This window comes from Salvelinus sp. IW2-2015, linkage group LG28 (genome assembly GCF_002910315.2).
Source record: "Salvelinus sp. IW2-2015 linkage group LG28, ASM291031v2, whole genome shotgun sequence".
Classification (NCBI taxonomy): domain Eukaryota; kingdom Metazoa; phylum Chordata; class Actinopteri; order Salmoniformes; family Salmonidae; genus Salvelinus; species Salvelinus sp. IW2-2015.
The window spans coordinates 21,497,754-21,522,753 of record NC_036868.1 but is presented as its reverse complement, the minus strand read 5'-3'; the positions used below and the strand labels follow the sequence as shown (position 1 = coordinate 21,522,753).

Below are 25,000 nucleotides of genomic sequence, written 5' to 3'. Positions count from 1 at the left end.
CGATGACAGTCATAGCAGGAATGAACCATCAGGTGGTTTTAACAATAATACTACTAGAAGTCGTTTTTCCTGAGTAATGACTAACAGCCTTTGGCCATATTGAGGACGGGGTGATTTCTTCAACCCATGACTTGTGTTCAGGAAGTTGTATGATTCAACTGCGATGTTAAATCACACGTAGAGTCTCAGGAGTATTCAACGATGGCCAATGTCCTAACTGGTTCTGGCTGGTGATGTTATTACTCATGCACACTTTGAACTGTATGACGATTCCAGATGACCAATGCTGCTTACTTAGTGGTACTTATACAGCTCACGATAACCTGACCCCTTTTCTTGCTCTCTCTCTCTTCCTTACCATCCTTCACCTCCTCTCGTCCGACTCTCTCCCCTCTTTCTGTCATTCCCTCCCTTTCTCTCTCTTTCCATCCTCTTCCCTCTTCCCCGTTCTCTCTCCCCTTCCTTCCCTCCTGATCTGTCCCTACTCTCCCCTTCCTTCCTCCTGATCTCTCCCTACTCTCGCCCCCTTCCCTTCCCTCCTGATCTCTCTCCATATCTCTCCTTCCTTCCTCCTGATCTCGATCCTACCTCTCCCCTCCTTTCCCTCCTGATCTTCCTACTCTCCTTCCTTCCTCCTGATCTCTCCCTAACTCCTCCTTCTTCTCCTGATCTCCTCCGCCACCTCACTCTGCCTGATCTCTCCACTCTCGTCCTTCCTCCTTATCTCCCTAACTCGTCCCCTTCCTTCCCTCTTAAATCTCTCCCTACTTCTCCCCTTCCTTCCCTCCTGATTCTCCCATAGCTACTCTCCCCCTCCTTCCCTCCTGATCTTCCTACTCTCCCCCTCCTTCCCCTCCTTATCTCTCCTAACTCTCGCCCCTTGCCCTTCCCTCCTTAATTCTCTCCTACTCTCTCCCCTTCCTTCCTCCTGATCTCCCTCCCTACTGCTCCCTCCTTCCCTCCTTATTCTCTTCCTACCTCTCCCTTCCTACTCTCCCTCTCTCCTTTCTTCTCCCTTGATCTCTCCTACTCTCCTCTTCTTCTCCTTGATCTTTCCAGGACCCTTACTCTCCCACCCTCCTTCTCTCCTTGATCTTCTCCCCTCCCTTTACTCTCCCCTTCTCTCTTTCTTCTCTCTGATCTCCTCCCTACTCTCGCCCCCCTCTTCTCTGATCTCTCCCTCTCTCCCTCCTTCCCTACTCTGATCTCTCGCCTACTCTCCCCCTCCTTCCTTCCCCTTCCTGATCTTTCTACTCTCCCCTTCCTTCCTCCTGATCTTCTCTCCCTACTCTCTCCCCCTCCTCCTTTTGATCTCTCCCCTACTCTCCCCTCTTCCTCTGATCTTTCTCTCCTCCCTTTTCGCTCCCTCCCGTCCCCCCCTCCCTACTTCCTTTCTTCTCACCCCTTCCTTCCTCTCCCTGATCCTCCACTCCCTTACTCTCCCCCCTGCTCCCGTCCCTGATCTCTCCCTACTTTTGTCTCCCCTCCACTATCTTTTTTCAAGGTGCAATGCATCCTACAGTCCAGTCACCAGGAGGAAGGTGTAGAGCTCAGGAACCTACTCACCACCCCCCACTTCCAGGTAAGAGACCTGCGACGCACCAGAACACAACCTGTAACCTTCAAACAACAATTAGGAAACATCAGAATAACCTCTAATAACATCTAGAAAACATTATTTGGTTTGCGGGGTGTCCATGGCCCCCACACTCTGTCAGTGTTCCTGAGCTGGCCACCTGAGACGTACTATGGATAAAACCCCAATTTCCAATTTGTCACTCAGATATCTGTGAATATGCTCCATATACCTTGTCCATAGATTCCATATACTGTATGTCTATGCGAGACCCTGAGTCATCCTCATGTGTCCGACTGTATCYAATCCTGACTTCAGCCTCAGAGGGGCTTAGGAAAGTCACTTAGTGGGTTTTAAGTGGCTTGGCCMTTTAAGGGCCTTGAACTTTACTCTGTGTCATGACTAAAGGTACACATGACTATCCTCGATGAAAGGTGGCTATCGGGTAGGGGAGGACACTTCCATTTGCCTACTAACAAATTGGCAYGGTTTTCAGGTCACGGATGAGAGAGGACAGAGGAGAGAGGGTGGAGAACGGACTTTTTCCCAAATGAGAAAAGGCCATTGTATAGGTGATATTACAGGGCATCGTGGGTTTTGGAATTTGGAAGGTTAACATGATACATACAATTAGGATGATACTTACAGTGTATGCATCTCGGACACTGAAATCTCTTTAGGTTTATAGCCGAGCATGTCATCGACAAATCCTTAGATCTACGAAGTAGCCTAAGAGTTGCCCTTTGACACTTGACCCAAGCTTCTTTGCTGGTCAGTGTCCAACTCAATGGCATGCCCATATGCGTGCCACACAGGTACAGAGAGGTCACTCAAGATAGATGGCTTACCGCTGACGTTTACATGATTGACCCCAGGGCTACGTGTCAGCCTGGTGTTGGCACCGCTGAAATGTGCTCTCTAAAGCCTGTCGCATGCTTCCCAGTCAAAACAGTTTGCGTATATATTAGGACTACATTTTGTGACGTTTTGTTCGTTTYGGTGTTCGGCAGCGTTTGTTTGTCTGTTCGCGCACACTAAATGTTTTCTTGGGGCACGTCAATGTTCGGTAGCCGTAGTCTACGCCCATTTGTCAGTGCCTGTTCACTGACGCCCCTTTGTCAGTGAACAGTACTACCCCTAGTGGCAGTGGGAACTATGGACAGGATTCTTCAATAAAGTGCTTGTTGTCATTCAACGAGAGACTAGTTAGATGTTAAATTGCGTGACTAACCCTCCTCTGCAAAAATGTACAWATGTATTACAAATGCCTTGATTTATCTTAGATTTATTCAGACTATTTTGAGGAAGTGGCTGTTGTTGTTGCTACAGCGTATCAAGAGGGACAAACAGCAACATTGCTGCTTTTTTCTAGCTTTTCAAGCGAATGTCTTTTAAGGSAGTGTGCGAGGCACATACGTTCGCTTCGCCTAGCCAAGTTCYGCTAGGAGCAAACCTAACCTTCTTTTTCTTCTTGTTCTCTGGTATTATRGCGGTCTGCAAACAAACGTTAAAGGTGCATGCCGCCACCTACTGTACGGGAGGCCACCCCATTGCGAGAAATGGGAAAAACCCAACATCATATACAATTCAAAAACAAAATAAATCCAAAAACTCATTCCCCACCCTTCAGATATAGTCCAAATCACATCCCTATACAGGCGCAGGGGTCTGTGAGGACGGAAAATTCGTCCACAGAATTCCTTGTAATGCCTGTGCTGTAAAATCCCTCACAACGATGCCTATTTCCTTCTATTTCCACTTTGTTTATAACCAATGCAATAAATKATACAAAGTCCACCWTTTTATCATGCGACATGTCAGGATCCTGTCGGCGAGTAACATTTACTGGGGTCTCTTACCCAACTACCATGGTTTCTTCAACGTTAACCCCTTATTCCACTCTCCTTGACGCCTCCAGATAGGAGACAGGCTGGACAGCCTGGCTCTTACATGGTATCTCACGTAACCCAAAATACACTGTACAAAACATTAATGCCCCCCCCCCCTCCTTTTGCATTCAGAACAGCCTCAATTCGCTGGGGCATGGACACTACAAGGTGTCGAATGCTGGCCCATGTTGACTCCAATGCTTCCCACAGTTGTGTCAAGTTGGCTGTATGTCCTTTGGGTGGTGGACCATTCTTGATACAGACGGGAAACTGTTGAAAAACCCAGCCGCGTTGCAGTTCTTGACACGAACCGGTGCACCTGACACCTACTACCATGCCCTGTTCAAATGCATTTAAATCTTTTGTCTTGCCCATTCACCCTCTGAATGGCACACATACACAATCCATGTCTTAATTGTCTCAAGGCTTTAAAATCATTATTTAACCTGTCTGCTCACCTTCATCTACACTGATTGAAGTGACATCAATAAGGGATCACCTGGCTTTCACCTGGATTCACCTGGTCAGTCTATGTCATGGAAAGAGCAGGTGACCTTAATGTTTTATACAACCGGTGGGTCTAATCCTGAATGCTGATTGGTTAAAAGCGTACATGCGAAGGGAGAGACTCTTCTTCAAAGAACAAAATAACACGGGCGTGCACCAACCATGGAATCTATACTGAACAGAAATATAAACTCAACATGCAATAATTTCATTGATTTTACTGAGTTACAGTTCATATGAGGAAATCAGTCAACTGAAATACATAAATTAGGCCTTAATCTATGGAGTTCACATTACTGGGAATACAGATATGCATCTGTTGGTCACATATACCTTTAAAGAAAAATGGGCCTCACAATGGGCATCAGGGTCTCGTCACGGTATTTTAGTGCATTCAAATTGCCATCTATAAAATGCAATTGTGTTTGTTGTCCGCAGTTTATGCCTACCCTACCATAACCCCACCGCCATCATAGGGCACTCTGTTCACAACGTTGACATCAGCAAATTGCTCGCTCACATGACGCCATACACATGGACTGTGGTTGTGTGACCGGTTGACGCATCTATGATTTTCATCGAGACGTCAAACGGATCTCCCAGATAACGCCATTGGTCCAAAACCCTCACTCCAACAACAACAACAAAAGAGTCAGAACAAGACTTGGATTTACTAGATTCCACGACTACTTTACTTMTCTTATTTCCATTCTCGTTCGCCACTGTAATCCATTCCTTCTCACGCTCATCTTCGCTCAACGTGCCATCAGTTTCAAACAAAAAATCCCCGCCTTCGCCATCTTCCTCCTGCTTCACCTTTTGATGTCAAGCTTACAATCTCACGCCATTCGAAAACCGAACCTCGTATGCGGGTGCCTTAATTAACAAGCTCCAATTGAACAGTGTTCCCTTAACGAGGGTGTGGCAGCCCTCTAATTGACTGCCTGAAGACTTTAAAGGCCCAGTGTGGTCAAAAAGGATTTTCCTGTGTTTTATATATACAGTTGAAGTCGGAAGTTTACATACACCTTAGCCAAATACAATTAAACTCACTTTTTCACAATTCCTGACATTTAATCCTATTAAACATTCCCTGTCTTAGGTCAGTTAGGATCACCACTTTATTTTAAGAATGTGAAATGTCAGAATAATAGTAGAGAGAATTATTTATTTCAGCTTTTATTTCTTTCATCACATTCCCAGTGGGTCAGAAGTTTACATACACTCAATTAGTATTTGATAGCAATGCCTTTAAATTGTTTAACTTGGGTCAAATGTTTCGGTAGCCTTCCACAAGCTTCCCACAATAAGTTGGGTGAATTTTGGCCCATTCCTCCTGACAGAGCTGGTGTAACTGAGTAAGGTTTGTAGGCCTCCTTGCTCGCACACGCTTTTTTAGTTCTGCCCACAAATGTTCTATGTCATTGAGGTCAGGGCTTTGTGATGGCCACTCCAATAGCTTGACTTTGTTGTCCTTAAGCCATTTTTCCACAACTTTGGAAGTATGCTTGGAGTCATTGTCCATTTGGAAGACCCATCTGCGACCAAGCTTTAACTTCCTGACTGATGTCTTGGGATGTTGCTTCAATGTATCAACATAATTTTCCTTTCTCATGATGCCATCTATTTTGTGAAGTGCACCAGTCCCTCCTGCAGCAAAGCACCCCCATAACATGATGCTGCCACTCCCGTGCTCCACGGTTGGGATGGTGTTCTTCGGCTTGCAAGCATTTTCCCTCTAAACATAACGATGGTCATTATGGCCAAACAGTTCTATTTTTGTTTCATCAGACCAGAGGACATTTCTCCAAAAAGTACAATCTTTGTCACCATGTGCAGTTGCAAACCGTAGTCTGGCTTTTTTAGGGCGGTTTTGGAGCAGTGCCTTCTTCCTTGCTGAGCGACCTTTCAGGTTATGTCGATATAGGACTTGTTTTACTGTGAATATAGATACTTTTGTACCTGTTTCCTCCAGCATCTTCACAAGGTATTTTGCTGTTCTGGGATTGATTTGCACTTTTCGCACCAAAGTACGTTCATCTCTAGGAGACAGAACGCGTCTCCTTCCTGAGCGGTATGACGGCTGCGTGGTCCCATAGTGTTTATACTTGCGTACTATTGTTTGTACAGATGAACGTGGTACCTTCAGGCGTTTGGAAATTGCTCCCAAGGATGAACCAGACTTGTGGAGCTATTCCATTTTTTTCTGAGGTCTTGGCTGACTGAGTTTGAAGGTAGGCCTTGAAATACATCCCCAGGTACACCTCCAATTGACTCAAATGATGTCAATTAGCCTAACAGAAGCTTCTAAAGCCATGACATAATTTTCTGGAATTTTCCAAGCTGTTTAAAGGCACAGTCAACTTAGTGTATGTAAACTTCTGACCCACTAGAATTGTGATACAGTGAATTATGAGTGAAATAATCTGTCTGTAAACAATTATTGGAAAATTTACTTGTGTCATGCACAAAGTAGATGTCCTAACCGACTTGCCTAAACTAGAGTTTGTTAACAAGAAATGTGTGGAGTGGTTGAAAAACGAGTTTTAATGACTCCAACCTAAGTCTATGTAAACATCCGACTGGGGTCGGAAGTTTACTAATTCTGCCGACTCTGTTGCAATACATTTCTTAAACTGAAGCAAATGGAATGAAACGGGGAGGGAACTCCCACTGGGCACAGACGTCAATTCACAGAGGTAACCGCTAGGAACAACACAAAACTGCCTCCCTCTCTCCCTCTTCCCCTTTTTCCTTCCTCCTCTCCCTGCCGTCTTCCTTCCTTCCGGGGAATGCCGAAATCGAGGTGTTTTGATGATTGATGGAGGGGAACCCTGCCTCCTAAATGCAAGGCAGATTAAGACGGATTGTGTGTACGCTGGAAGCTTAGCCAGCCCTCCTCTCTGGCTCCTCAAGTCTCTCTGCTGCAGGATAGAGACACTAATTTGGCTCGACGGTTATTAATTGAGTACGGAGCGCCTGTCACCTTAAATGAAGTGGGGGAGTAATCTTTGTATTCTTGTTGGCTTAGAGGTGGAGACTGCTGACGGCTTGTGTTAAGGAGGGAAGAAGGGAGAGAGAGAGACACAGGGTGGGCTTTGGGTAACAGGTGCATGTTTAAGCATGGGATGGAAGCAGAGTTTAAGTTTCCCCCTTGACCTTTTACAATAACTGGTGAATATGAAAGGATATGCGTGTGGATACACTGTGTATCAAGTAGTGGCTCAAGATCAAGAAGCTCCAATTCACCTTAGTCATTACTACAACAATCTAATTCAAACAAATTCGCATACACACACTTCCCAGTTCTCATGACACACACACTCCTTCTCATCCATGTGCCTGTGTGTGTTGTGTCCATCCCAGGCTCTGATGCAGGCCCATGACAGTGTGGCGGAGCAGGAGTTGGAGCCGGACCCAGAAGAGAGATTGATTCAGTACCTGGGTGAGACCGTCAAACTGGTGCGGCTGGAGAAGGCCAGCGACATTCCTCTGGTGAGCCACTCCCCCACCCYCACTCACACACACACCCATCTCTTCTGATACTCCAAGACATTCTAATTGCTATCCCTCACAAATGACCGGTTACCGGTTGCTGAATCCCCAAGCTGACTGGGAGGAAGTCTGCAAGGAGTGAGCCAGCAGCTGGAGGGTTACCGGCTTCAATATCCTATATACTACAGTACATGCTGTTGTTGTGCACTTGATCAAGGCACCCTAATTGTTCCAGGGGTGCTCGTGTGCTGCCTGTGCTACTCCCAGCCTTTGATGTGTGTTTTGTGTCAGGTTGGGTACTGCGACAGCAAAATATATATATACTGTATATACTGTATATATATATACTGTATATCAATATCAATTTCTGTAGACCAATAAAGCATGTCATGTATTGTATTGTATGTCCCCGATGCAGACTTGTCTTTGTGGTGGATCTTTGTGTCTTTGTGTCAAGTACGTGTAGGTGGTTTGCACTGATAAGCATGTCTGACTGGTATTTGCCCAGGGCGCCACGGTTCGTAACGAGATGGACAGCGTGGTGGTGAGTCGCGTGGTGAAGGGCGGGACAGCCGAGCGGAGCGGTCTCCTGGCTGAGGGAGATGAGATCCTGGAGATCAACGGCGTGCCTGTCCGTGGGAAGAACGTCAACGAGGTCCACGACCTTCTGGTGAGGAACGGGTTAACAAGTCAGGAACGCTCACACTGGATATCGCATCTGTCATATTTCAATTGACTGGTGTCAGTGGCACATTGATGCCGTCAGATCTAATGGATATAACATTTTACATAGGCCGCTCCCATCTTACCTCAAGCCATTCTTGAACCAGAATATGTGTTGAGGTCTGGTCCCTCGAGACTATATTGTGTGATTATTACTTCATTTCAATCAAGCTGATTCCATGTAGATTCTACTCACTGTGTGTTAYCGTGTTCTCCTCTCTCCTCAGGTGGAGATGCATGGTACTCTGACCTTCCTCCTTATCCCCAGTTCTCAGAACAAAACACCCTCACACAGGCAGACTGTGGTAAGGTTTTCCTTCAGAGTGTGTACGTGTGTGCACAGAATGTGTGTTCAATTATTCAATTCTAATCAGTTAATAAACTCTTTGGAGAGATGATGATGTCACCCATGTCTTCAGATGCACGTGAGGGCATACTTTAACTACGACCCGTCTGATGACCCGTACGTGCCGTGCAGGGAGCTGGGCCTGTCCTTCCAAAAGGGAGACATCCTCCACATCATCAGCCAGGATGACCCCAGCTGGTGGCAGGCCTACAGGGACGGGGATGAGGACAACCAGCCCCTAGCCGGGCTAGTACCCAGTACAACACCCTAAACCACCCAGCCCCAACCCTAACCCTAACCCCAAAACAAACCTTACCACCCTAACCCCAACCTTAACCACCTTACCACCCTAACCCAAACCCCAACACTACTAACCACCCTAACCCAACTAACCCTAACCCCAAAACAAACCTTAACCACCTAACCCACCCTAACACACCTTACCACCCAACCCCAACCCCGAAACTAACCTTAACCACCTAACCCCAACCTAACCACCCCTACACCCATAACCCCAACCATACCCAACCCAACACCTACGCCTGACCCCAGCTGGTGCAGTCTACAGGGACAGGATGAAGACAATCCGTCCCTGGAAGGGCTTATCAACCTCCTCCTTGGCAGACACTATAAAACTATGACAGTCTATGGTTAGTCATAGTGCAGAGTTAGGCTGACATCAACACTTTCATTTAAATATACTTTTTTCCCCCAAGTAAATGTTTCTGTCTCCCTTCTCCTCTCCCGGGAAGAGCTTCCAGCAGCAGAGAGAAGCTATGAAGAAAACCATTGTTGGACAGGAATACCTGACAAGCCAGGTAAGGGTTTATATACTGACTCCCTGCACACATACGACGATCACAGGTCTTAACAACCACACACACACACACACACACACACACACACACACACAACACACACACACACACACACACACACACACACACACACCAACACACACACCACACACACACACACACACACACACACAACAACACACACACTCAATGGGCATATGATCGCTGTCATTATGATCTGAATAGCTGCATTGTTAGTTAAGGCTTGTAGGGTAAGTGATTTGATTTGAATAGGCTCCAAATCAGCCTTTGATAACATCCACATCTTAATTTTCTCCAGGGAAGCTTTGGTGTGCAAAGAAGAACAAGAAGCAGAGGAAGAAAACCATGTACAACCCCAACAAGAACGTTGGTAAGGCTAGTTCTTTTCCCCAGCTCTTTTTGGTCCAATCCCAAATCGACCCCGAGACCCCTATGCATTTGTGGAGATTTGATAGGTATGAGCAATATGGTGAAACTTCCACCTAGCCTATCAGAGGACAAGGTGGCGCTTACACCTGTCAAGTCCTCTCGGATATTCACAAAATAGAGGGGGCATAGGTCATAGACATACTACATAGGCATAGGAGTTGATTTGGGATTTGGCCTCTCTCTGTCAATGTCCCTATGTACATTCTAAAACTTGATAAGCCTGCTGGTTCCTGAGCCAGACTTGGTGTTGGTGTGACATGTACCCAGGAATCATGCCTGCTCTATCCATTACATTTCTATCGGCAACATTTACCCTCAGCTCAATATTCAGATAGAAATATGTCATGTCGAACAGATATACCTATCTGATAGAGTAACATTTCTATGACATCTATGACAACATTTCACCTCCAGTACACCCCCACCTCTCTACCTACCTCTGTCCTGCCCAGACTACTACGCCGATGAAATCCTGACCTATGAGGAGATGGCACTCTACCACCAGCCGGCCAATCGCAAGCGACCTATCGCCCTGATTGGTCCGCCCAACAGCGGGCAGGACGAGCTGCGGCAAAGGCTGCTGTCCATCGAGCCGGACAGGTTCGCCGGCGCCGTGCCACGTAAGTAGACCAATGAGAGGAGGGGATTGGGGAATAGAGGGCGGGGCAAGACTTGAGATGGGTCTAGGCTACACAGTTATTGTGTGATGTTAAGTTAGTGGCCTGTTAGGTATGATTTTCAATATATTTTATTGTGTCCATTTTCTATAAAGTGTTGTGATTATTCAATGCACTTTAAATCAAGTTTGATGTAGTTTGATAGCTTGGAGCATTGACAAATTACCATAGGAATTCAATCAGGTAGGTTAAACGTTACCAATACATACAGTTTAGCTTCTACCAATTTCTCATGTATTATTTTATGTTAAACTGTTTATTATAATAGACTAGACACAAACCTCCAGGCTGTGGAAGGGCTATTTGGCCAAGAAGGAGAGTGATGGAGTGCTGCATTAGATGACCTGGCCTCCACAATCACCCGACCTCAACCCAATTGAGATGGTTTGGGATGAGTTGGACCGCAGAGTGAAGGAAAAGACGCCAACAAGTGCTCAGCATATGTGGGAACTCTGGTTGAGAGAATGCCAAGAGTGTGCAAAGCTGTCATCAAGGCAAAGGGTGGCTACTTTGAACCCCTTTGAGCATGCAGAAGTTATTAATTACTCTTTGGCATGGTGTATCCAAACACCCAGTCGACTACAAACGAATACAGGCCTCCTACCTAAACATCCGGGGTTGACCGGAGAGGAAGCGAACACCCACGTTCCCATGATTTCACCATGGAAGACCAATGAGGGCCTTATTCCCAAGCATCTATGCATGCATCCTGTTATGGGTCAATGGCTTGTCATCGCCAAAGACCAGCGGATTTTTTTTGGCGGATAAAAAAGGATTAAAAAAATAAAACACATGTCTCACCTCTTCCAGCCAGTCGACCAATAAAGCTAAAGCACAAGCCCAAGATAAAAAGCCTACGGTGATGTTGCTTACCAAGCACGACGTTGACTCTTCGATGAGTCGCCTAGGTTACGGTTTCTTTGACTAAATCGTTCTTTTGAAACTATAATGGCAAGACATGAAATCAAGCGGTCTAGCAGTGAATCAAAAAACCACTTGGCCGAGCTTGAGAGAACTGCTAAAAAGGCTGTGCAAATATTGTTACCAATCCAGGTGTGCAACCCGCTTCTTAGACTTTACCCACGAGACTCACAGCTGTAATCGCTGCCCGAACGGTGCTTCCCTTACCAAACGGTATGACTCGCGGGGTGAAACTACTATGATAGAGCTCACTTGCTATAATTCATCTTCACATATAAAATTATCAAAGCATTCGAAAAAAAAACATGTATTTTGCCCTTTCTCATCGTATGGGTATTGGCGTTGTCAAGATGGGTGAAAGATAAAAAATAATAGATTTAATCGCTTTCATTGAATTCAGCGCTGTAACCCACGAACAAAATGTGGAATAAGTCAAGGGTTATGAACACTTGCTGGAAGGCATCGGCTATACTCTTGGCACAGGAGTGTCCGTATTTGAGCTGAGTACGAATAGTCTATTTTAATGTTTGGGGATTTGGGTCGACACTCACAGTGATTTGGAGCGTTCTCTGACTGAGTGCCAAAATAATAGGATCCTTTGACTTATGATATTTTTCTAAACCCGTTGCTGATCCTGAGCATGCCCTATCCTGCCAGGGCCAAAGATCTCTACACCTATTTCTTATTTGCGTCATTAGCTTGTAATTTAGCTAGCCAATAAACAATGCCCCTCTCCGCGACCCTCTGTTGCTTGTGTGAGACTGTGTCCTACATCTCAAGCAGCAGGCTACAGTGTCTAAATAAGTTTATTCTCTGTGGAATAAGGACACAAGCTAGAAAGTTATTTTCCCTCCTATTGTTTTGCCTCTCTTGCTCTCTGACACAAATGCACACCACGCATCTGACTGTTACTTAATGGTTTCAGGCCAAAATGACTCCTTTAGCTCAGTATAACAGTCTTAGATGATTGTTTAACCGAGTTCTAACAACAACCTTAGCCTTGACAAAAGATGCACCACCTTTGATTCTTAGACCCACAGTTTGTCATTCTTAGTATCCATCTTTCACTATAAGCAGTTTGACTGTTGTTTTCCCAAGTAAAAGCAGTTCAGGAGGGGCAATTCCACAGGAACAGAATGATGTGAGACTCGATTTTGTCACTTTTAAAATGGCTTATTGCCAAACCAACAACAATGATTTCTGCGCAATGTTAAACAAACCCATTGAACTCTATGGCACAAGGACGACTTTAACATTTTACAAAACACAAATTTACAAAAACAATGCAGATGCAAAAGTTACGGGTGACCAACAGCACAAGACCCGGTTCATTTCTGCTAACCTGCAACTTTTGCCATCTGCACTTGTTCTATCAACTAAAACTGTCACCCCGCGAACCGCACGCCAGACACCGAACACCAAGCAACACACAGACAGGTAGTTTTTTGCGTAAAAAAAAACAAAAAATGTGGAAATTTGTTACGAAGGCCAGTACTTGTGCATAGGAGTTGTATTGGGTCCACTCCTGCAGCACAGGACACGTAAATTACAGCACAATCGGCTTTTTAAAAGCTTGGTAAAACAGAGCGGCCTGTATCTCTGGAGAGGGACTCCTGGCCCCAACTGCCCGAAGAAATAGCGGCAGTTTTAGCAAGGGGAAAAAATACCATTCTTTCACATTCTTATAAAGGGTGACTGTTTAGTTATTTTCCTTCTCCTTGCCTCATTTTAAGAACTTATGACTTGTTTCAAGGTCCCCATATACAGTTATTTTGAGGCCAAGCATCTTACAGTATTAGGTCTGCTCGGAGGACTCATAATTGGTACAAAGATATCAGACAGGAAATATTTCCCAGAGTCTTTCTCAACGGCAACTGGATGAACCCAGCACCATTTCTGGGATGCTGATCTGAAAGCTTTTGAAGTAGCTCTCATTAATTGATTTTCATATGTCCTCACTGAAGTCATACAGAGTGTTTTCCCTCCCCTGATGTATTGACTTATTTAGCTTGAGCTAGTAGAGAGCTCTGAGATTCAGACCACATTTCCTCTCCTGTTAGTTCAAACATTCAACATAACTGCCTGTTTCACAAACTCTGTGTGTCTTCGTGCGAGAGGCGGGCCAAAGAGATGGAGGGAGGGGAGTGTGTTGAAGGAGAGAGAATGGATAGCTTTTTCACCTCTGTTTAAATGGATGCCTATGTTGATCGACAGGGTTTGTCGGACGCAGCAGCAGGAAAAACCTTCGAGGCTATTGAACAGTGCAAAAACAATATTTGGTAAAGCGCCTTAAATATGTCTGACTTTGCTTTCTCTCTTTGTGTGTTCTTTTTCAGTTGCTTTTGGGGAGACATTTGCCTCTGGATGAGGAGGAGGACATGCGTGCAAAATGTTAAGGTGGACCGGATTATAAACATGGCCCAATCGGACCGTCCGAACCTCAATGAGACAACCACAGGTGAGCAACTGAGCCCTGTTGAGGCTGGCTGACCCAGTCAGGTTACTGGAATAAAGACTAAGCCTATTCAGCCATAAGCCACTAAAACGCGTCTTGCATTTTCTTGTAAACGTGGCCTGCTTCATCAATCCTAAAGTTCTGACTCCATTTATGCATGCTGCTATTAAATTATTAGTGCTGACATAAAATCGTTCCTTAAATGAATACAATACAAACCAGTCCAAGAAAAAAAACTTGGCTTCAGTTAAACTAGTTTCCCACATTTTCCACACCGCAAAGGGCCAATTATTGCAAAGGAGGCTTTAACTCTCTCCCAGTGCAATCTGCCCAGGAGATGTATACCGATGGCCATTGAACACCAGCACCAGGTGATGATGCTCTCAACACTGGGTTTGGCCAAGGGAGCACCTGGTGATGTAAACACAAAACAGCATGTTTTCATCACCAGCACTCTCAAAGTGGTATATGTAAAGAAATGCTTCAACAAGTTAATAAAGCATGTTCATTGTCATTATCATCTTCTTTACCATGTTAGGAAACAGCTGAAAATGTTGTAATTCTCAATCATGGTTTGTACCATGTTCTCACCAGATGTTGAAACTTTTTTAGAATTGGATGTTTTTTTCTGTGATTATATTGTTACAAACCCTTCATCTTTCTTGTAATTGGCGAATGACAGGGTCTCTGCCTAATTGAGACCAGTCCGAAACAGAGCATTGCCAAACGGCAGGGATCCAACACCGCAGGGAAAGGGCCCGGCAACCTCCAGACCTGAAGGTGTGCCAGAAGGTGTCATTCCCTATTGTCATCAGCGCGGAACTTTTCAGTGGTATAGTCCCACATCAATCACTGCTGTTTACTTGCCCTATCGTCGTCTTATATGCGCCCTATAACATAGTTCCTACTAAAGGTAGGGTATCTTGGTTGTTCCATTAAGGCATACTTTCAGTCATACTTGCATCCACTACATTAAAATGAATGTCTTTGGCAGCCTATTGGCACATAACATTTTGCTTATTAACTTTACCTTTGGATTGACATTTTGGCCACTAACGAGCAAGTTGTTAGCAGTTGGTATTTTATCCTCCTTTTTATGGACCTTATGGGGACAACATCAGCCCCTCCATGATCTCTCCCTTCTTCCCGTCACATTCAGGCCAAGCCCCCAGCGCGCGATCATTTCCGCCAGGCCATGCGTCACTGGAGAGGCCATACCTGGCGTGACCCTTTATCCGGAAAGGGACAACAAGGAGAGCTACATTGTGTTCACTTACCGTCCGTGTGGGTAAGTCCACGCAGGCCTGGGCTGGGCCTCCCCAGGGAAAGGCGTAGTGGCAGACCTACCCAGATGAGTCCTTTATCCACACAGCCATAATGAGTTACTGGCTAAGAACTTTTTCCTTACCACTCTCCATGCTCTTTCAGTGCTGGTTTTCATCCCTCTGTCGAGTCTGGGTCTGCGGAGTTGTGCTACATTGCAGCCCCCTGCAAGTCCTGAAAAGGACAGCATTCATGCCCAAGGAATGCATGCTGTTGCCTCATAGTTCTTGACACATCTTTCACTGAGCACGTGTCACACATGTTTTTTTTTAATGACACCCCAAGGGAGACCTCAAACAGCTTTAACATAAACCCGTAATTCCACATTACTATATTTTGTCATTTCCCAGACTATGGCATGGTTTTAAGTTCAAAAGATTTTGACACAAAAACGGGGTAAGCCACCGTTGCATGGCCGTTATACTCTGGCTTCGCATGTACAGTAAATTCCGTTACCAAGAAGAACATATTTTAAAGAGCGGATATGGAGCAATAAACATGACCTTTTTCACCAAGCTCGTGATAGCCATTTTAGCCTGGTAACTGTCCCTCCGGAAGTATAACAGGATGACATTATCCCTAGCGGCCCGCAGTTAGTGGGAATGCTGGCTCTGGCTGGCCAGGCCCCATCTGTCCTGATGCAAGAGTTCAAGGCTTCGTCCAGGAAAGCCGGGCTCCAGTAAATTAGAGAGATGGCTGGTTTGGCCCACAGCGGGCGCGGTGTGTGTCCATGGACCGGGGTTCCACAACTGGACCCTTTCATGTCAGGGAGAAGGGAGAAGAGGGAGAGCCCTGCAGTTCTAAAGTCGCCAGCCCCTCACCTGTCACACATGTAACCCTCCATCTACAGGGTGAAGCACGATCCAATGAATGGCACCACTGTGATGTAGGATGTAGAAGGACCTCACCTCTGCCTAGTTTTCCATATAGACCGTGCCAGAAAGCGCTGTTAAGACATGCTGTTCCTCAATACTGTATATAGCATTTAGGAGAGATGTGAGGTATTTGAACCACAAACTGTTTTAGGCTCTCAGACCCTGCGTCTCTCAGGAACAGGGATTCCTCCATAGACTACTACACTTGGCTGTATACGTTATTTATTCACTCCGTCTGGTCTTACACTTGCATGGTTGTGGAAGGGAAAGTCTATATCATCGGCAGTTCTAACGATTGAAGCCTTCACCAATTCTTGGTTACATTGATTGAGACCGGGTACAACAGAAATGTAGCGTTTACATAGTGACTGTTAATAAAGGGGGCGGGCACCGGGAATGGGGCCCCCCAATTTCACTTTGGAAAAGCTAATGCTCTTCATCTTGTGTCTTGCCAAATGTTAAAAGTGATTAGTTGTTCCCTAATATGTAGCCAGTTACCACAGTCTTTGAAACTAGCTTGTTACCTGGCCTTCGTTGACCTGTCCCCTGATTTTGGTTTGTGATGTTGGGACCCTGCAGGCTGCTGTTCCTATCCGTGGGCCGCAGGGTGCCGGTCCCCAGGCCCATCTCCATATTTTCGGGGAAAGAACCTGGTTGACAAGGGTTGGGAATTTAGTCGCTGCTGAAGCTGGCCACAGTTGATTTGCGGTTTCTTGGCACGAAGGCACCAACACCCGGGCCGGACAGAGCAACGAACCACGGTCCCAGCATCATCAGGGCACTAAACATCCAGCCCCAGGGTAATGACTGCTTTTGTATGACTGCTGTGTGACGGGGTCTATACCTCAATCCCATCACACCGTAACAACCATCAAACCAGCCCCATATGAACAGCCCACTCATCTTTCCCTTTCTAGGAGATAGCCCTCTCACTTTTGCTATTAGTATTCCTGGTACAGTTATTTGAGGAGCGTAGTGGTGGGTGCCAGAGGTGTCAGTGTCTGTTCTTGCTTTCCTTCACGGACAGGATATTAACTTCTTGAAGAATGGAGCAGAGCGGTGGGACTCTCTGGCGTGAAGTGTATGACCTGACAGCTCATGCACATGCAGGAATACATTCTCAAGGTAGGGAGATCCGGCCAAGTTCCACCTTCATACACAGGCAGAACAGAACAGGACATCATGAATCAGTTACCAGTATTAGGCAGGAGAGCAGTTTCCCAGGACTGTCACTCTTTGCTCTCATGTCTCCACTTCCAGGTCTTTCTCCTATGTGATCACATTCATAGATTCCACAAGTGTTTGTCCCAACTGTCTTCTTTTTTTTCTCCATATTTTGTTATACATTTTAGAGCCAGGGCGCTGACTTTCAAGGCCTTAGGGAAAGGTGGGGTGGCAAATGAAGCTTAGAACTATTCAGTTAATTGATCTCTGACCATTCAAGCCTGTGTCTGTTTGACAAAGCTGTTGCTTGGAACTTTGAACAAAAGTAATGTCTGAGAACGCTATGTACAAGGGGTAACACCCACATCCTAAATGTAATCTTGGCACACACAGTCTGTATGTGAATAATGGCAGCATTTTGGCATTGAAGCACTAAATGCAAAACATGCTGTATTATGTGTGCCACCGGATGAGAGTTCATGTAATGAAATGTACCATTTTATTTGAGTCTTCGCTGGCATCGTTTCTCTTTGTTCCATACTCTCAAATGGTATTTGACTATGTAAAGCTTCGTGACCTCATACACTAATGAATAATTTGTGTTAATGTCAAGTATATTCGGCAAAATCATACATTTTACCTGATTAAATAGTATTCATTTATACTCTCTTTTAAGTGTCCACCATTTTTGAAACAATTCTATCAGAAAGGTAATTCATGTATATATGATTATGGCTATAGATTTAGAGGTTGTGCTTTAGTCCAAAAGGGGGACAAAGTACACAGAAGAACAATAAAAAAGTTGGTCCAGATTTTCATCATAGCTAAATTGTTATATGGTGTATTTTCCAACACCTTTCCTGTCCGTAGGTAGAACACTAGGTACACTAGACAATGGATACTGAGGTCATCTTTTTACGGGATGATGATCAATTGATTCTTGAGGTCTGTTTTTCTTGATGTACAAGTGCAGCAACTCAAGATAACACAACATAATACTATCATGATACCACAGCAAGTACCATACGGTACCGCGAGATTTCTCCGCCCTACAAACGGCTGGTGTTCTCTTTTGGGTTCCTACTTCTAGATAAAGTCCCTACATAGTCTCCCTAAGGAGCATGGACAATTGCCTGTCCTCAATTGAGACAGACAAGTTATCCGCAGTCTTGAAGGTAATACCGACATTACAACAATCATCCGATACCAGATATATGTAGACTGGGTCTGTAATTAATACTTTTGGTGTGAGAGAGATAGGTGAGGGAATTCACATTTAGGTGTGGCGCCATTTTCACATTCTTACATAATTAGATTATTCTATACCGAATCTTAACATAGTCTATTTGATAGAATCATAAAGTGGATAAATATGCCTCTCCTCCACAGTTTTTGCGCTAATGTCTCATATTGTCATTATTGCTACTGGAATCTTGGAATTTGGGGGCTTGCCTGGAGGGCCATATTTTGACAACATTTTCCTCCTACAATTAAGACATCCATTGGGATTCCCCTACCCAGACCAAAGATTCCAAAACCTAACAGAAAAAAAACCAATCTTATATAATTATAATTTAAGGGTCTGTCGCCCTGCATTAATGAGTATAACTCCAACTTTCAGAAGATCGCATAGATAAAGGACAAGTTACCCTTTCTTTGGCAAAAATGAATGTTTGTGTCTGTTTGAGGCTCCACAATGATCTAAACGGAGGCCTCAATGAAATCATTGTCCATCCTTCCTTTTAGGGGCGTTCCTCCAGAGCTGTGTTATGGGTCATGTTCATTTAGGATACACCTTTGTCAATGTGTTTAAAACATTTTTCTAGAACAACTAAACAAATGGGTTGCTGTATTTGGATAATCCAGGTATTCCCTTCCTGTTTCCAAGTTATCGGATTTTCTTGTCCATTATGGGACCTAATGCATTTCAGAAACCCAGGCACTCTCCTTCCTGTTGGCCTCCCTGGAGTTGAACGCTAGGTTGACCCCTCAACCCCTGACTCTTTACCCCTAGCACAGCAGAGGACGGCAGGCCCTACTTGGCCGTGCTCTGTGCTGTCCAGAGTCTTGCTTGATGGAAAGACCGCAGAGGAGCTCGTGGAAGGACCTTCATATTGTCAGTGTCTGGCTTCGCCGGTCCTTTTAACAATGGCTCGGCGTCTCACAAAAATACAGGTGGCCGTAGGCCTGCTCCATCTCCCGGGGAGCGGATTTTCTCTTCTCCAAATCAGCTCTTCAGCTCGCTGGGTGGGCTAGATGTAGGGACACCAGGTTAGGGAAGGACAGTTGGTTATAGATATCCTGGGCTAGATGTAGCGGACACAGTAGGGAGGACAGTGGTTATAATATCCTGGCTAGATGCAGGGGACCACAGTAGGGAGAGGACAGTGGTTATAGATATCCGCTAAATTCCATCCCCATGGCTAGATTAAGGAAATCACAGTAGGGAAGTACAGTGGTTTATAGATTATCCTGGCTAGATGAAGGAAATCACAGTAGGGAAGTGGGGCACAGTGTGTTATAGATAATCCTGGCTAAGTATGCAAGAACAACTCACAAAGAGGAGGTGTGGCCAAGCTGAGGGAGTTTACAGATATCCTGGATAGATTAAATTATGCTAAATTTGATATGTTGTTTTCACAACTGTTAATGTCCGTAGGTGTGACACTAGGTACACTTAGACATGGATATCCATTCCAAAGGGAAGGGATGATAGGGAGGAGAAGAAGGCCATGTCCAGAAACCAAAAGCCTCTACCTCATATCGGAAAAGATTGCAAATTGTTACAAAGCAATGTTGGGCAAAAATTCCAGCTCAATAGACCAGTAGATAGGCAAGCCCGAACTTATTAGTCCATTTATACTAGCGAGAGAGTTTTAGATTGACTTTAAACACAGTTGTTTATAGCATCGTGTACCCCCAAAAGCGAGAGTATTATTGGCTCTTTTTACATGGGGACCCACCGAATAATAATAATAGTGACGCTAATATGGAGTACGTGTGATCATGGTAGTAACCACATATCTAACTAGATGGATATGAATTGGTCATATTTCAAACGTCTACATCTTTCGCTGATCTGCTGATAAAGTTTTCCTTTGTGAGATTAAGCAGGAGCAGGATAGAAGTACCTATTGGGTTTTTGCGCATCTCTTCTTATAGGCCAGCAGAAGGTGCGCAATCGCTCCTGAGAGAAGGCGCAATTGAAGATCACATAGGGCTTGAGGCTTGGAGGACCGCAGTTACCCGCAGTGACTGACAGAGAACAATGAAAACAGCAGGCAGTTGATGGACAGAAGGTGAGTGGAGAAAAGGTACGGTAATAGACGAGGAGAGTATTTAGCGCTGGTTAAATATGCTTTTCAAAACCTGCTTATGGAAATACCCTGTCCACAACGGTGGTCGGAAACAGTTTACCAGCAATATTGTCCATACTTCGCAGTAACTCAGTAAAGTAATTAAGTAAAGATACCTTAATAGAAAATGACTCAAGTAAAAGTGAACCGTCATCCCAGTAAATACTACTTTTAGTAATATGGGATACTAAACTTATAGGTTATTTGTTTTTAGGAATATACTTAATTATTCAAAAGTGAATTTAAAGTATAATAGGTAATTTCATAATTCCTCCTATTTGAAGCCAACCAGATTGGCCACCATTACTATAACACACAGAATTTTTTTCCATTTACATGAGACAAAGCTCACGCGCTGGTTTTAACTCACAACACTCAGTTATCATAATTTAACGATAAGGGATGAAGCATTTTTTAGTGAGTCCGCCAGAAGTTTCAGAGGCAGTATGGATGACAGGAGGGATGTTCTCTTGAGTTAAGGTACGAGATGAATCTTGCGACACATCCTCTCTCTCTCCTGTTAGCATTCAGAATGATAAATAACTTTCGGGAGTACAGGATAAAACAATGTAATAGGTGAGTTAACAAAAGACATACACTAAGGTCTTTATACGACTTAGCATGTAGTGAGTAAATTTTAAAAGTTGTCAAAAATGTAAATTTAGTAATTTTAAAGTAGCCCTCCTCCCAAAAAACACCCATGTAAGTTCGATATACTTGAAAGATTTTTAACTTAAATCATTCTCCTCCCCTGGCTGAGTGTGGCAGTATTGAGTAGCTCTGGTGATTACAATATGCCTGTTTTACTCAGGGTCCTTAGTAAACTAAAATATGCAGTCATTCATTAGTAGATTTGGATAAGAATAATACTACTCTGAAAGTGGTGTTCTGAAAACTGGGTTTTTTGAATGATGTCTGGTGATATAATCAGAACTCATATGGCAGGCAAAAACCTGTGAGAAGAAATCCAACCAGCCGAAATGTGGAGAATCTTAGAGAGGTTTGTAGTGTTTTTCTGACCTAGTTCTTCTGACGTCCCTTATTTCAGAAGTTTATAAGCATTTGGCGGTCTATGCGTCGTGTCTATATCTCGACTTCTATAGAGGGCTTGCCAATAGATGTCCAAGAGGGCTTTAGGAACCTTGTTTTCATTGCTTCTACTGTGAGGCTGAGGAGAGGAATGTTAATTCGCGTTGAAGTTGGTTAGAGGGCTCTGGGCAGAATGTCATTGGAGCTCAGTTCAGGCATGCACCGTGAGTTTAGGATAGCTCAAAAGTCAAATCAAGTTCTATTTGGGTATATGTAGCCCTTCTTTTTACATCTCATGCTGGTTAATGATGGCTAACGTTAAGTGGCTGTACAGACACCCAGCCTAAACCCCAACAGCAAAGCATATGCAGGTGTAGAAGCACGTGGCTAGGACAAATACTTTCCCTTAGATACCAGGCCAATAGATACCTAGGAAAGAAACCTAGAGAGGAACCAGGCTATGAGGGAGTGGCCAGTGCGATTCCCATAGGTTACCACAACTCTTCTGGCTTGTGGCCTTTGTGAAAGGTTTGGACGATTATAATATAAAGGCAGAAGCTACTGCCAAGATGTTCGTAATTAACGTTAATAAGTTGACAAGGCATGGTTCAATCATTATAAGTGAAGGTGATAAGAGTTTGTGGCTCGCAGTTGGTCCCTCTATCATAGAACCGATGTGCGGAATTACAGAGAGGAGTGTGAACTTAAATAGCAGGATCGGCGGGACAGTGCGGCTTCTCATAACAGCCGCAGAGCTAGAATCTGTCCTAATTAGGAATAGCAGCAAGCCAGGTGCGACTGGACAAAGCAAGGATCTATCAACGCCCGGGCGCAAGCCCCGACCACAGCTGCGTTCCTTTTCCTTTCTAAAGACAAAGGAATTCTCCGGTTGAAACCATATGAGATTTATGTTAAAAACATCCTAAAGATTGATTTCTATACATGTTTGACATGTTTCTACAAACTGTAATTAGAGATACTCCTCCCTTCATGATCCTTTTCTTGTCTGGCCTGCGCATCGTGATACTTTGGATTTTGTTGAACTACAACCCCACCGCATGTCTTTGAACAAAAAGACGGTATTTGGACACTTAACATTATGGACTTTATCGAACAAAACATTAAACATTATATTTGGTTACTCGTGAGAGATTACACAGTGGGAGTAGCATATCTGGAACAATTGTGAGTCATTCTCCTAAGGTCATGTGGGAATATTCTAAATCATAATTTTCTGACTTCTGTTGACTCCACAAACCATGGCGGTATTTGTAGGGGGCTTGGTTTTAGGATCTCTGAGGCTGTACTCAGATTAATTGCATGGTGTGCTTTTTCCGTAAAGCTTTTTTGAAAATCTGACACAGCGGTTGCGATTAAGGAGACATTTATCTAAAGTTCCAATTTTATAACACTTGTATCTTTTATTAATGTTTATTATGAAGTATTTCTGTAAATTTGATGTTGCTATCTGCAAAGATCACCGGATGTTTTTGGAAGCCAAAACATACTGAAACAAAACTCGCCAATGTAAACTGAGATTTTTTGGATATAAATATGAACTTTAATCGAACAAAAACGTACATGTAATTGTGTAACATGAAGGCCTATGAGTGTCATCTTGATGAAAGATCATCAAAGGTTAGTGGTGATTAATTTTATCTCTATTTTCTGCTTTTTGACTCCTCTCTTTAGGCTTGGAAAGGAATTTGGGCTGCTGTTTTTTCTGTGGGATCTAGTGCTGTTAGACAACTAACTAGAGTCGCATGTATGCTTTCGTTCATAAAGCCTTTTTGAAAATCTGGACTCACCCTCTTAGGGTGGGAAACCCTTAAGTACCAACATAATGTTTAATCTTTTAAAAGGTGTTTTAATACTTGTAGTTGAGGAGAATTTTAATTATGAGATTTCTGCCTTGTTTGAATTTGGATGTCGCCCTGCACTTGGTCACTAGGCTGTTGTCATACTCAGATCACGTTACGGGATTTTCAGCCGAAAGAAGTTTAAGTACTTTACACTACTGCTCCACAACATAATTACAGTCAACTAAGTTGCCTAATAAGAAGTCCCACTTTAAACATAAACACATAACATAGGATAATACAGCCTTAAAAACCCTTTATAAGCCTGTTTTAGATGCTTAAAAATTGTCAATGCTCGAAAATGTTTGGCACAAGGGCTATGCCACCATTTGAGCCAAAGCACCAGATGTAAGGACCTATCATCCTTTATTGTAGCATACTTGCTTCCAGTTGATTAGAATGAAACATACTACGAGTCAGCGCTAAAGAAGTTATATGTAGGCTTATGAAGTTCTTGATGCGCAGCGCTAAAAAAGTTATATGTAGTTGCTTAATGAAGTTCTATGCAGCGCTAAAGAAGTTGATATGTTAGTTTGCTTTTGAAGTTCTTGCGCAGCGCTAAAAATTAAATTGTTAGTGCTTATGGAATAGTTCTATGACGTGCTTATGAAGTTCTATGTGAGCGCCTAAAGAAGTTATATGTAGTGCTTAATGAACGTTCTATGCAGTGCTTAAAGATCGGTTCTATTTTCCTACCTTAGTGTTGCAGGCACAGGCAGACCGATCCTGCCTGAGTTGACTGACCTGTCGATACCGAGTCACGCTGGTGCCGTACGGTGTCCTTCCGTTTACTCCTCCCGACCTCCAATGAACTTGCCCGCTTGCCACAGCCGCGTCAAACGCCGACAGCTGGTTTTTCTAAGTGGATTCCCTCCCGGTTCTTCTCAATGTATGCGTGGGTTTCTCATATCCAGGCATTACTCGTCCATGTGCATTAATTTATTGTGCGTTAGAATCTGTGATGAATTGATAATGTGAATAGAATGTATTTTTAAAATGTACAGTACCAGTCACGAAGTTTGGAGACATCTACTCATTCCAGTGGGGCAAGACTTGAGATGGTTCGGCTCCACAGTTATTGGTGTGATGTTAAGTTAAGTGGCCTGTTAGGTATGATTTCAATGTACTTTTATTGTGTCTTATTTTTTCTATAAAGTGTGTGATTAGTGTCCAAGCCACTTCAAGTTTGATGGAGTTTGATAGCTGGAGCATTATGACAAATTCCATACAAGGAATATCCAGATATCATCAGGTAGGTTAAACGTTACCCAATAGCATTACGAGCTTAGCTTCTACCAATTTCTCATGTATTATTTTATGTTTAACTGTTTATATATGATATAGACTACGACATAAACTAAATTACTACAGTAACCAGTCAAAAGGTTTTGGCACACACTCTACTTCCATTCAAGGGTTTTTCTTATTTTGAACTATTTTTCTACAATGTAGAATAATAGTGAAGACATCAACACTATGAAAAACACATGGAATCATGTTTAGTAACGCCAAAAATAGTTTATATGTTAGATTCTCA

At 43.9% G+C, this 25,000-nt stretch overlaps 1 pseudogene; it reads left to right on the top strand.

Annotated features, from left to right (window-relative positions):
• Positions 1 to 25,000, top strand: part of LOC111954123 (protein PALS1-like) — a 52,764-nt pseudogene that overhangs the window by 11,050 nt on the left and 16,714 nt on the right.